This window comes from Orcinus orca, chromosome 11 (genome assembly GCF_937001465.1).
Source record: "Orcinus orca chromosome 11, mOrcOrc1.1, whole genome shotgun sequence".
Lineage (NCBI taxonomy): Eukaryota > Metazoa > Chordata > Mammalia > Artiodactyla > Delphinidae > Orcinus > Orcinus orca.
In genome coordinates this window covers 14,483,166-14,497,275 of record NC_064569.1, presented here as the reverse complement: position 1 = coordinate 14,497,275, position 14,110 = coordinate 14,483,166, and the positions used below count along the sequence as shown (strand labels likewise).

At 37.6% G+C, this 14,110-nt stretch overlaps 1 protein-coding gene across 11 annotated transcripts in view; it reads right to left on the bottom strand.

Annotated features, from left to right (window-relative positions):
- The window catches only part of PIK3C2G (phosphatidylinositol-4-phosphate 3-kinase catalytic subunit type 2 gamma), a 365,719-nt gene extending 351,837 nt beyond the window's left edge, over positions 1 to 13,882 (bottom strand). For 10 of the 11 annotated variants that reach the window (XM_033430304.2, XM_049695083.1, XM_033430311.2 and 7 more), the window contains exon 1: positions 13,732 to 13,882. The gene's annotated coding sequence lies outside the window, so the exon portion shown is untranslated. Of the gene's footprint in view, positions 1 to 12,678; positions 12,817 to 13,731 lie in introns of those variants that run through there. The other variant, XM_033430306.2, reaches the window with a different exon arrangement.
- Between the last annotated feature and the right edge of the window lie 228 nt (positions 13,883 to 14,110).

Sequence of the window (14,110 nt, the reverse complement as noted above, 5' to 3'; positions counted from 1 at the left end):
CCTATGTTTTCCTCTAAGAGTTTTATAGTGTCTGGCCTTACATTTAGGTCTTTAATCCGTTTTCAGTTTATTTTTGTGTATGCTGTTAGGAAGCATTCTAATTCCATTCTTTAACATATAGGTGTCCGGTTTACACAGCACCACTTATTGAAGAGGCTAACTTTTCTCCACTGTATATTCTTGCTTCCTTTATCAAAAATAAGGTGACCATATGTGTGTGGGTTTATCTCTGGGCTTTCTATCCTGTTCCATTGATCTATATTTCTGTTTTTGTGCCAGTACCATACTGTCTTGATTACTGTAACTTTGTAGTATAGTCTGAAGTCCTGGTGCCTTATTCCTCCAGCTGCATTTTTCTTTCTCAAGATTGCTTTGGCTATTCGGGATCTTCTGTGTTTCTATACAAATTGTGAAATTTTTCGTTCTAGTTCTGTGAAAAATGCCATTGGTAGTTTGATAGGGATTACATTGAATCTGGAGATTGCTTTGGGCGGTATAGACATTTTCACAATGTTGATTCTTCCAATCCAAAAACATGGTGCATCTCTCCATCTGTTTGTATCATCTTTACTTTCATCAGTGTCTTATAGTTTGCTGCATACTGGTCTTTTGTCTCTTTAGGTAAGTTTACTAGGAGGTGTTTTATTCTTTTTGTTGCAGTGGTAAATGGGAGTTTTTCCTTAATTTCTCTTTCAGATTTTTCATCATTAGTGTATAGGAATGCAAGAGATTTCTCTGCATTAATTTTGTATCCTGCTACTCTACCAAATTCATTGATTAGCTCTAGTAGTTTTCGGGTAGCATCTTTACGATTCTTTATGTATAGTATCATATCATCTGCAAATAGTGACAGTCTTATTTCTTCTTTTCCAATTTGGATTTTTTTTTTCTTTTTCTTCTCTGATTGCTGTGGCTAAAACTTCCAAAACTATGTTGAATAATAGTGGTGAGAGTGGGCAACCTTGTCTTGTTCCTGATCTTAGTGGAAATGGTTTCAGTTTTTCACCTTTGAGAACGATGTTGGCCGTGTGTTTGTCATATATGGCCTTTATTATGTTGAGGTAAGTTCCCTCTATGCCTACTTTCTGGAGGGTTTTTATCATAAACGGGTGTTGAATTTTTTTGAAAGCTTTTCTTGCATCTATTGAGGTGATCATATGGTTTTTCTCCAATTTGATAACATGGTATATCACATTGATTGATTTGCATATATTGAAGAATCCTTGCATACCTGGCATAAACCCCACTTGATCATGGTGTATGATCATTTTAATGTGCTGTTGGATTCTGGTTGCTAGTATTTTAATGAGGATTTTTGCATCTATGGTCATCAGTGATATTGGCCTGTAGTTTTCTTTTTGTGACATCTTTGTCTGGTTTTGGTATCATGGTGATGGTGGCCTTGTAGAATGAGTTTGGGAGTGTTCCTCCCTCTGCTATATTTTGGAAGAGTTTGAGAAGGTTAGGTGTCAGCTTTTCTCTAAATGTTTGTTAGAATTCACCTGTGAAGCCATCTGGTCCTGGGCTTTTGTTTGTTGGAAGATTTTTAATCACAGTTTCAATTTCAGTGCTTGTGATTGGTCTGTTTATATTTTGTATTTCTTCCTGGTTCATTCTCAGAAGTTTGTGCTTTTCTAAAAATTTGTACATTTCTTCCAGGTTGTCCATTTTATCGGCATATAGTTGCTTGTAGTAATCTCTCATGATCCTTTGTATTTCTGCAGTGTCAGTTGTTACTTCTCCTTTTTCATTTCTAATTCTGTTGATTTAAGTCTTCTCCCGTTTTTACTTGATGAGTCTAGCTAATGGTTTATCAATTTCGTTTATCTTCTCAAAGAACCAACTTTTAGTTCTATTGATCTTCGCTCTTATTTCCTTCATTTCTTTATCATTTATTTCTGATCTGATCTCTATGATTTCTTTCCTTCTGCTAACTTTGGGGTTTCTTTCTTCTTCTTTCTCTAATTGCTTTAGGTGTAAGGTTAGGTTGTTTATTTGAGACGTTTCTTGTTTCTAGTATTGTATTGCTATAAACTTCCCTCTTAGACCTGCTTTTGCTGCATCTCAAAGATTTTGGGTCATCGTGTTTTCATTGTCATTTGTTTGTAGGTATTTTTTGATTTCCTCTTTGATTTCTTCAGTGATTTCTTGGTTATTTAGTAGTGTATTGTTTAGCCTCTATGTGTTTGTAGTTTTTACAGATTTTTTCGTGTAATTGATATCTAGTCTTGTAGTGTTGTGGTTGGAAAAGATACTTAATATGATTTCAAGTTTCTTTAATTTACCAAGGTTTGATTTGTGACCCAAGATACGATCTATCTTATAGAATGTTCCATGAGCACTTGAGAAGAACGTGTATCCTGTTGTTTTTGGATGGAATGTTGTATTAATATCAATTAAGTCCATCTTGTTTAATGTATCATTTAAAGCTTGTATTTCCCTATTTATGTTCATTTTGGATGATCTGTTCATTGGTGAAAGTGGGGTGTTAAAGTCCCCTACTATGATTGTGTTACTGTTGATTTCCCCTTTCATGGCTGTTAGCATTGCCTTATGTATTGATGTGCTCCTATGGTAGGTGCATAAATATTTACAATTGTTATATCTTCTTCTTGGATTGATCCCTTGATCATTATGCAGTGTCCTTCTTTGTCTCTTGTAATACTCTTTATTTTAAATTCTGTTTGTTCTGATATGAGAATTGCTACTCCAGCTTTCTTTTGATTTCCATTTGCATGGAATATCTTTTTCCATCCCCTCACTTTCAGTCTGTATGTGTCCCTAGGTCTGAAGTGGGTCTCTTGTAGATAGCATATACACGTCTTGTTTTTGTATCCATTCAGCCAATCTGTGTCTTTTAGTTGGAACATTTAATCCATTTACAGTTAAGGTAGTTATCGATATGTATGTGCCTATTACCATTTTCTTAATTGTTTTGGGTTTGTATTGTAGGTCTTTTCCTTCTCTTGTGTTTCCTGCCTAGAGATGGTCCTTTAGCATGTGTTTTAAAGCTGGTTTGGTGGTGCTGAATTCTCTTAGCTTTTGCTTGTCTGTAAAGGTTAATTTCTCTGTCAAATCTGAATGATATCCTTGCTGGTTAGAGTAATCTTGGTTGTAGGTTTTTCCCTTTCATCAGTTTAAATATGTCCTGCTACTCCCTTCTGGCTTGCAGAGTTTCTGCTGAAAGATCAGCTGTTAACCTTATGGGGATTCCCTTGTATGTTTTCTGTTGCTTTTCCCTTGCTGCTTTTTATATTTTTTCTTTGTATTTAATTTTTGATAGTTTGATTAATATGTGTCTTGGCGTTTTTCTCCTTGGATTTATCTTGTGTGGGACTCTCTGTACTTCCTGGACTTGACTGACTATTTCCTTTCTCATGTTCGGGATGTTTTCAATATAATCTCTTCAAATATTTTCTCAGACCATTTCTTTTTCTCTTCTTCTTCTGGGACCCCTATAATTTGAATTTTGGTGCATTTAATGTTTTCCCAGAGGTTTCTGAAACTGTCCTCATTTCTCTTCCTTCTTTTTAATTTATTCTGCTCTGAGGTAATTATTTCCACTGTTTTATCTTCCAGGTCACTTAGCCGTTCTTCTGCCTCAGTTATTCTACTGATGATTCCTTCTAGAGAATTTTTAATTTCATTTATTGTGCTGTTCATCATTGTTTGTTTCCTCTTTTGTTCTTCTAGGTCCTTGTTCAACATTTCTTGTATGTTCTTCATTGTATTTACAAGATTTTGGATCATCTTTACTATCATTATTCTGAATTTTTTTTCAGGTAGACTGCCTATTTCCTCTTCATTTGTTTGGTCTGCTGGGTTTTTACCTTGTTCCTTCATCTGTTTTGTATTTCTCTGTCTTCTAATTTTGCTTAACTTACTGTGTTTGGTGTCTCCTTTTCACAGTCTGCAGGTTCGTGGTTCCTGTTGTTGTTGGTGTCTGCCCCCAGTGGCTAAGGTTGGTTCAGTGGCTTGTGTAGGCTTCATGGTGGAGGGCACTGATGCCTGTGTTCTTGTGGATGAGGCTGGATCTTGTCTTTCTGGTGGGCAGGACTGCATGTGGTGGCGTGTTTTTCGGTGTCTGTGACCTTATTATGCTTTTAGGCAGCCTTTTGCTAATGGGTGGGGTTGTGTTCCTGTCTTACTAGTTGTTTGGCATCAGGTGTCCAGCACTGTAGCTTGCTGGTCGTTGAGTGGAGCTGGGGCTTACTGTTGAGATGGAGATCTCTGGGAGATTTCGCCGTTTGAGATTACGTGGGGTGGGAGGTCTCTGGTGGTTTAATGCCCTGAACTCCGTTCTTCCTCCTCAGAGCTCATGCCTGACCCCCGGCTGGAGTACCAAGAGCCTGTCAGCCACATGGCTCAGAAGAAAAGGGAGGAAAAACAAAAGAAATAAAGCAAAATAAAATAAAACTCTTATTAAAATAAAAAAATTTAAAAAATCATTAAAAGTAAAAAAATAAAAGTAATAAAAAAGAAAGAAAGAAGAGAATAACCAATCCAAAAACAAATCCACCAGTGTTAACAAGCACTAAAAACTATACTAAAAAAAAAAAAAAAAAGATAAAATGGACAGACAGAACCTAGAAAAAATGGTAAAAGCAAAGGTATACAGACAAATCACACAAAGACGCATATACATACACACTCACAAAAAGCAAAAAAGGTTAAATATATATATATATAAAGAAAAAAAAGAGAGCAACCAAATCAGTAAACAAATCTACCAATGACAATAAGCTCTAAATACTAAACTAAGATAAACATAAAACCAGAAACAAAAATAGATGCAGAAGGCAAATCTCAAGTCTACAGTTGCTCCCAAAGGCCACCACCTCAGTTTTGGGATGATTCGTTGTCTATTCAGGCATTCCACAGATGCAGGGTAACCTCAAGTTGTTGTGGAGATTTAATCCGCTGCTTCTGAGGGTTCTGGGAGAGATTTCCCTTTCTCTTCCTTGTTCTCACAGGTCCTGGGGTTCAGCTTTGGATTTCATCCTGCCTCTGCATGTAGGTCTCCTGAGGGCGTCTGTTCCCCACCCAGAAAGGACAGGGGTAAATAGATTCTGATAGGGTGCTCTGGCTCACTCAGGCGGGGGGAGGGAGGGGTACGGAACATGGAGCGAGCCTGCGGCGGCAAAGGCTCACATGACGTTGCAACAAGCCTGAGGCTTGCCATGTGTTCTCCTGGGGAAGTTGTCCTTGGATCTCAGGACCCTGTCAGTGACAGGCTGCACAGGCTCTGGGGAGGGGAGGTTTGGATAGTGACTTGTGCTTGCACACAGGCTTCTTGGTGGCTGCAGCAGCAGCCTTAGGGTTTCATGCCTGTGTCTGGGGTCCACGCTGATAGCCGCGACTCGCGCCCATCTCTGGAGCTCATTTAGGCGGTGCTCTGAATCCCCTCTCCTAGTGCACTGTGAAACAATGGTCTCTTGCCTCTTAGGTAGGTCCAGAATTTTTCCCGGACTCCCTACTGGCTAGCTGTGGCACACTAGCCCCCTTCAGGCTGTGTTCACGCAGACAACCCCAATCCTCTTCCTGGAGTCTGACCTCTGAAGCCCGAGCCTTAGCTCCCAGCCCCCACCCGCCCCGGCAGGTGAGCAGACAAGCCTCTTGGGCTGGTGAGGGCTGGTCGGCAGTGATCCTCTGTGTGGGAATCTCTCCACTTTGCCCTCTGCATCCCTGTTGCTGCGCTCTCCTCCGTGACTCCAAAACTTACCCTCAACCTGCGCCCCCCGTCCGCCAGTGAAGGGGCTTCCTAGTGTGTAGAAACTTTTCCTCCTTCACCCAGAGGTCCAGGTCCTGTCCCAATTCTTTTGTCTCTGGTTTTTCTTTTTTCTTTTGCCCTACCCAGGTATGTGGGGAGTTTCTTGCCTTTGGGAAGTCTGAGGTCTTCTGCCAGGGTTCAGTAGGTGTTCCGTAGGAGTTATTCCACATGTAGATGTATTTTTGATGTGTTTGTGGGGAGGAAGGTGATGTCCACGTCTTATTCCTCTGCCGTCTTGAAGGTCCCCCCCCATGTATACTTTTTTAGTGGTGAATTAATGAACACCTCTGGGATTTTGTAACCAACTCAATTTATTATTAAATTTTATACTTATATTTTATATGTTTTTCCTTTTCATCTTTCCAAGATTGAATCTTCTAATAAATAGTTCATTAATAAATCATAGCAGCAAAAAACTTTTTTGGATTTAATTTTTTTATCCATTCTTTTTTTTTTTTTTGCGGTACGCAGGCCTCTCACTGTTGTGGCCTCTCCCGTTGCGGAACACAGGCTCCAGACGCGCAGGCTCAGCGGCCATGGCTCACGGGCCTAGCCGCTCCGCGGCATGTAGGATCTTCCTGGACCGGGGCACGAACCCGTGTCCCCTGCTTCGGCAGGCATACTCTCAACCACTACGCCACCAGGGAAGCCCCATTCATGATTTTTTAAATGGTGAACTATGAGTGAATAGAAAATACTTTAAAAATACAAAAAATAATTTGTACACACTAACAACCAAATTTTGTTTAATGAGGAAACGCTTATTAGCTTTCTCTTTCAAATCAAGAATAGGATAATTATTCCTTCTATCAAATTATTTTAGGACTTCTATCTAATAAAGTAAGATAAATGAGGATGTAACCATTAGAAAGGAGAATAGCTTTATTATGTATAGATGATATATTTATGTATGGATAATGTGTTAAATCCTTAGGATATATGGAGACATTCAACATGAGAAGTTATAAAGTTGTAAAAATATAAATAAACTTTGGAAGAATTTATAAACTTAATTCAAAACCCTTAATTGCGAAATTGACAAACTGATTCTAAGGCACTTTTGATAAAGAAAAGGGTAGAAAAAAAAATTGGTGGGATTGGAAAAATAATACACCTTTTAAAGACACAATAGTTAAAACAGTGTAGAAATTGAGCAGTTTTAGACTTACACATTAAAGAAGTAGAAGAGAAAATACATGAACAAACCCTAGCATATATCACTTTTAGTTTAAGTTAGACATGGAGAAAGTATTGGGTTACTTAATAGATGGGGTAGGCACACCTGGTTAGTCATTTGGATAAAAAAGAATCTTAGCACCATTAAGTACAAATTACAATCCTCCCAGCCAAGGACCACCTCAGAGGAACCTGCACACCCTCTTCCTCAGAACCACCAGGGGAGGCCCAAGAGCAGGAAGGGACTGTTTGCCAGGCTCGTCAGTCCCTCATAAGGACACCCCCACTTTGTCCTTGTGTGCCTGTCCAGCCCCACAATATGCACCTGACTTTCTTATTATTAAGGATAATCCTCTTTAGCTCTTTCTTGGTTTCTGACAGCAAAAAACAAACAAAAAAGGGGCACTTCACTGGTGGTGCAGTGGTTAAGAATCTGCCTGCCACGGGGACTTCCCCGGTGACTCAGTGGTTAAGAATCCACCTGCCAATGCAGGGGACATGGGTTTGAGCCCTGGTCTGGGAAGATCCCACACACCACGGAGCAACTAAGCCCATGCACCACAACTACTAAGCCTGCACTCTAGAGCCCGTGAGCCACAACTACTGAGCCTGCGTGCCACAACTACGGAAGCCCGTGCGCCTAGAGCCCGTGCTCTGCAACGAGAGAAGCCACTGCAATGAGAAGCCCTCACACTGCAATGAAGAGTAGCCCCCGCTCGCTGCAACTATCTTTAGGGAATAAAGATCTATAATGTGGAATCATGAGACTTCTATATCTGTGGTCTCAAAACAACTGTGAAACACAGGTTTATTCTGTGAAACACAAGTTTGTCATTTGCTACAAGAAGCTGTCAGGAAAAATGTCTAGGTATGTTTGAGAGATGCTGAGTTATGCTAAGGTAGGCCTGCCTTTTAAAAAAAATTATTCTAGAAGTATTGATATATAGAGGTTTTACTATGCTTTGTGATAACATAGTATGCTTTGTAGAATTTCAAGAAGGGGCTATAGTTTGCAGTACTTTTAAAACTAATTTACTCAGGATACTTTTTAAGAGCATTTTTGTTTTGGTCAGGACTCTTGGTCACAAATGGCAGAGGTCAATACAGGAGGGAATGTGATGTGAATTGAGGATGTGAACACTGTCACAACGAAGCCTCTCTTTCTCTCTCTTGATTCTCTTCCTTTCTCAGTATATTGGCTTCTGTGTTTTCTACAGTAAATGGATTTTTCCTCCAGGATCAGGAATATGGGTAGAGGCTTCTGGGAAACATGTCCTTCCTGCATAGCAAATGATGTACGTTTAAAAATTTTAAGCAGGAATTTGATTGACTAGCTTGAATTGCATGCACATCCTTTGGGTAAATCCCAGGGGTCGGTGGTAGGCAGAGGATGAAGTACTAGGATTAGCACAGACTGAACCATGAACCTAACTTTATGTCCTGTTAACAGAAGAATGGAAAGCCCAGACATGGCCACACCTCTTCCAGTCACACTCCATATTTTCTGGAAGATTGTCATTTAGAATATGTTCCAGAAAATGCTGAATAGGAAGAAAAAATGTAATTTAATAATTACATTTGCAAACATTTATTGAGTTCTAACTTAGAATGTGCAAGGTATTGGTCTATCTAAGTGCTTTCTACTTTTTTTTTTTTTTAACATCTTTATTGGAGTATAATTGCTTTACAATGGTATGTTAGTTTCAGCTTCACAGCAAAATGAATCAGTTATATATATACATATATTCCCATATCTCTTCCCGCTTGCGTCTCCCTCCCTCCCACCCTCCCTATCCCACCACTCCAGGCGGTCACAAAGCACCGAGCTGATCTCCCTGTGCTATGCGGCTGCTTCCCACTAGCTATCTACCTTACGTTTGGTAGTGTATAGACCTCTTTAATCCTCATACAAAACATAAGCCTCATGACAGTCTTTTGAATAGGCATTATTATTATCTTCATTTTAGAGGAAATTGAGGCACAAAGAATGTAAACATCTCGCAGAGTTCCTATATAAGTAGGAAGTGGAAGAGTTGGAATCAACTCTTTTCATCAGAAAAAGATTATTATATTTTAAGGATCAACTCAACAACCCACTCTTGATGCCAGTGATTTTGATGTAATCTTTTAGAAAACTAGTATAAGACATTATTGATTTGTAGTAACTTATAAAATTAATGCATGGGGTGAAAATTAATTAGATGGTATTGAAATATAAAGATTAGCAAACCAAATACTGTTCTTTCAAAATATATATCAGGAAGGTTTTTAGTCTTGATTTTTATTTTGGATGCTACTTATGGTTTTATGATTTTAAGAAATAGTATATGTATTATTCTGTTGTTACATTTAGCAGTGGAAAACTATTTGGTAACTCTCAAGTATAAGTTTAAAAATAATTTGAAATAGCAAAGATGCTTACTTAGTTGGCAAAGTCATTGGAAATTAATACAAATTAATGAAAATTAATACAAACAGCAAAATTACAATTTACTAAAGTTGATTGTTTTCCTACCTGTAAAAAGGCCAGCTATGGGAACACTCAGTGAAAAGGAAAATTAAGGTTAAGTCTTATGAAAGGTATAGGAAAGATCTGTACCTTACTTTCTGTCTCTAAGATCAGAAAAAAATTGTGCCTCTGTGTGTGTGTTCTGCTTTTTTGGGGCAATCACAGTTTGTGTCCTTTTATTCACAAAATAAAAATTTATTGAATACATATTCTACTAGATCAGTCACCACGGTAGATACTGGCGATATGTCTGTGGATGGTGCTGAAAGTATTAAAAACCATATAGGCAGGTAATTTTGAATGTTATATGCATGTTAGAGAAAGATGCTTTTTTTCCTTCTTCAAGTCTGAGCGCCAACCAAGTGAAAATAATGAGCTATAAAGTAGTAGCAGAATGTGGCTAATAATGGTGAATTGCATTGAAGAGCGTACAGAATTCTTATATAAAAATCACCATAAGTTTGAGACAAAGATGAAGAAACCTCCTGACAGAAGATTTTGCTAAGGATGTGTGTGTGTGTGTGCGCGCGCGCGCGCGCACGCACACGTGTGAGCACACGTATGCGAGCATGCATGGTCATGTATGCATGCACATATGTGTATGTAATAATGTATTTTGATAATCTGAAACTAGGTATGGGTGTATGGAATTATTCCATTTTAGTTCCTTAAACTTGGATAAATTGAAAGCTCCTTAGAAGCTAGAAAGTAGTCAAGGTACATCTGAGGGGGTTCAAACAGAGCCCAAATGGTGAGAGAATAGATCAAAGGAAAACACACATATCACTCATTTCTCACCTTTTTCTTCTTGAAGGTAGAATACACAGGCTTGTATGTGTATACACAAACATATAGACTCACACACACATGTGCACATACACAGAATGAAGAAGTAACCTATCTGATGCTTATAGAATTAATACTGTGGGAGAAGAACATCATCTTGAAGACCCTAAGAAAGAGAATTCTCCAAGTAATGAGGACAAGGGTTGCTGAGTGAGCAAGTGTGCAGACCCTGCCTCCCCCCGCCACCATGCATGCTTTTAGAGAATATTAGTCTGAAAAGATAGAGGAGAAAAATGTGGTGACACTGATTTCAAGCAGTTGAAGACAAACAAATGCCTTTGGTCCATCTGACCATGACATTCCGACCTTCACTGTGAGACAGGTAGATGTCTTTCTGTCCCAGAGGATGCCTACCCAAGAGGTAGATTGTTAATAAGAAAGTGTAGAACACAGATCTGAATCCAGGCTAACTGCTCACACAGCTAGTTTCCTGGTTTCCCTCACACACAGTCCTTCAAGAAGTAGCTGTCTCAGAATCATCTCTGTCTCCTATTCAAAGATGCACAATTTTAAGAAGGTAATTAGAATGCGAACTAAGCAAAAATATCACAACAAAAGAGAAAGCCAGTATGATGGGGGGCGGGGGAAATCTGATGAGGAATGTAAGCCTGTCTTTCAAGAAGCAGAACAAAATAAGATCATGTTCTCAGAAAGGAATGGTGAATACAGATTGTGGTAAATATGTTGATAATTCTAAACTAATATTGGCTGTACAAATAGTAATAATTTCAAATATAGAGATCAAAATAAATTAGATATAATTAAATACTAGGCCACAAGGCTATATAAATTGGGATCGGGTGATCCAGATTTCTTAAGTTGCTTGTATTGTCTAGGAGGAAGTATAGATATAGATAACTAGACTTTTCAAGAATTCATGTTAAATTTTTAGATATAACCACTAAGATAATAGAGGGTGTATCTTTCTACAAGTAGAAAGAGAAAAACAAATGAAAAAAGCCCCAGAAAACCAGCAACAACACTTGATTAATTAGGAAGAGGGTCCAATGGTGACAGGTAAAACATAGGAAATGGTACAAATGTAAACATTCTCTAAGATGGTAGGAATGAAAAAGTGTATTTCAGAAATCCATAAATGTAAATGGACTGAATATATTATATAAAATCTCTGGATTGTTACATTGTTTTTATAAGGGGGGAAAAAACCAAACAGACATACCAGAAACACAAGGATAAGTATTGTTTAAAATTAAAAGGATGGAAAAAGATATCCCAGGCAAATATTAATAGTAAGAACAGCAACAACAGAAACCTGGTGTGGTTATATTTAAAACAGGCTTACCGGCAAAAACAACCACAAATCAATCAACCAAACAACCCCACCCCCCAAAAAAATGTCTGGAGGTGAAGAGGAGCATTTTATAGAAGTAAAAGATTCAATTTACCCAATGGGTATCTCAGATATGTACTAAAAATAATTCCTTCAAAATTTATAACACAACACATTACAGTTCTATCAATACAAGAGAAACTGACAAATCCACCTTCATAATGGAAGGATTTAATAAAAATCCCACATGATTTATAGATCAATTAGACAAAAATATCATTAGGCATATAAAAAATTGAAAAAAATTAACAGGCTTGATGTAATGAACATATATAGAATATTGCATTCAGTAAATGGAAATTACATATTCTTTTCAAGGACATGTATAACTTAAGAAAACTGATGGTATATTTGGCTACTTTTAACATAATTCAAAGTCAGTATGACATAGACTATTCTCTCTGACTCTTATGTAGTTAAATATTAGTAAAAAGAAGATAATTTACAAAAGAACTCATGTTTTCAACTTCAAAAACATTTCTAAATAACTCAAGAAGAAAAAGAATCACAATAACTTTGGAAAATATTTAGAAATACAAAATAAAGTGGTCAAGAAAAGCATTTTGTGTAAGAGAAGTTCAAAGATACACATTACCCTTATTCTGTAGCTGAAAATAATTCTTGAAAATACTATATCCAACAAAAAAATACAGGATAATAACTTAAAATGGAAAATTGTGTCATAAAAGGACTATAGCTAATGGCTGATAGCAGTTAAAATTGATTTATACCTAAATAATTATAATTCATCTTCTGCTATGATTATGGTATATCATTTTCATCAGATCAGAAATTAAGAAAAAAAGGTAGTAATTTAGTTAGAAATACAATGCAATACTTTTCTATACAGGAAATGACTATTTCTTTCTAAGCTGCAAGAGAATTATACTCTGCTTTTTTGCTTACTTAAAGAAGGCTTCCTCACAACCAAAACAATTCCAGCTCCAACAGAAAATAACATGAAATCAGGGCCTGAAGTTTCATCCTGGCAACATATGAGCTTGTTCATTCCATCTGTGAACTCACCTACTTAATATGATCCTTTTCTATAGGAGCTGGATGAAGAAAGCTATCTTGTTTTATTTTCCCGGCTCAATCACAATACTCTTTTCCTTATGCTCATTTCACAGACTTGCTTTGTATGTTGTGTAAATGGCAGTATGAGTAATACGTCATGGAAAGAACCCTTGAGTTGGAATAAGAAAACCTTGATTTGAATCCAAGCTCTTGATGCTATTAATGACATAGATGGTGTTATTTATAACGTAGGCAACGTGCTCTTGAACCCTTCTCTGTTACTAGATATACAATATTGCAATTAGATAATTAGATAATTAATTTTGAAAGTTTAATGGTATCACATGTATATTATGATTATTTTTTTTTAAAGTGGGGCCTATCATTTCTATCTTCAAACTCAAGTATCAGAAATGTAATTGTTTGCCAGGTAAGAATGTAAGGGGACAGTTGGGTCCCATACCCTGTTTATATTGGTCTTCATGAGCTGCCAGTACAGAGATAGGCAGACAGAACAGGGCAGGAGCCCAGTATGGAGTAACAGAACAGAAAGAAAGCAGCTGCTTCCTCAGCAGGAACTCTTGTCAGTTTGGAGCCCATTTGTTAAGAATATCCACCCTTCATTTAATAAGAATTCCTTTCTGGAGTCATCAGCAGCACACAGTGTATAGACTACAGGCACTGGCTCAAGACATTGAAGAAAATGTGCACAAAGAAAAAATCTCCCAGCAGACATGACTAATTGGCCCAAGACTCGGACAGCCATGAAAGTGAGCAGTTAAGAGATGATATAAAGGAAATGATCTCAGTGCAGTCGGTAGGGTCAGTCGGAGAGAGAGAGGGAAGGAGAGGGGAAGAGAAGGCATAATCAAGGTGCAGTCAGTTCTTCAGGAAAGGTCTGTCTTCTGGAAAATATTTACAAACCTACTGAGAATTGAAACTCATCTACCATTTAAGTTTTGCAATATAATTAAAGAGCTACTTCACTTCAGCAATACATTTGAATTCAAACATTCTCCTATGTATTCAGTTAAGTATAGAAAGTTTGTTTCAGTCTCTTACCTGAAGCATACATCTTCCTGAAACGAAACATGATCTCATTTCTTTCCAAGAGTGAAATATGCTCATACAAGCTACAACACTCCTATTTTAAAGGAGCGTTATGCTTCTACTGGAAGCTTTTATTCCTGTTTGGCAGGTTGGACATGTTTAGGAATCTGTTTTCATCAAACCTTGGAGGGTTATGTGGAAAAAAGGAGTTTACATAATGAATACAGGGTTTAAGTCAAAAACCTAACAATGAATTAGCTTCCCTGTGCTAAACAGATTTTGTGCCAGAAGACATTGAACATCAATATGCAAACAAAAATATGTATTTGAAAAAAACTGTGTAGGGTGAACATATCTCCCCTCAAAGTACTTTTGCTCATGTTATCATGCC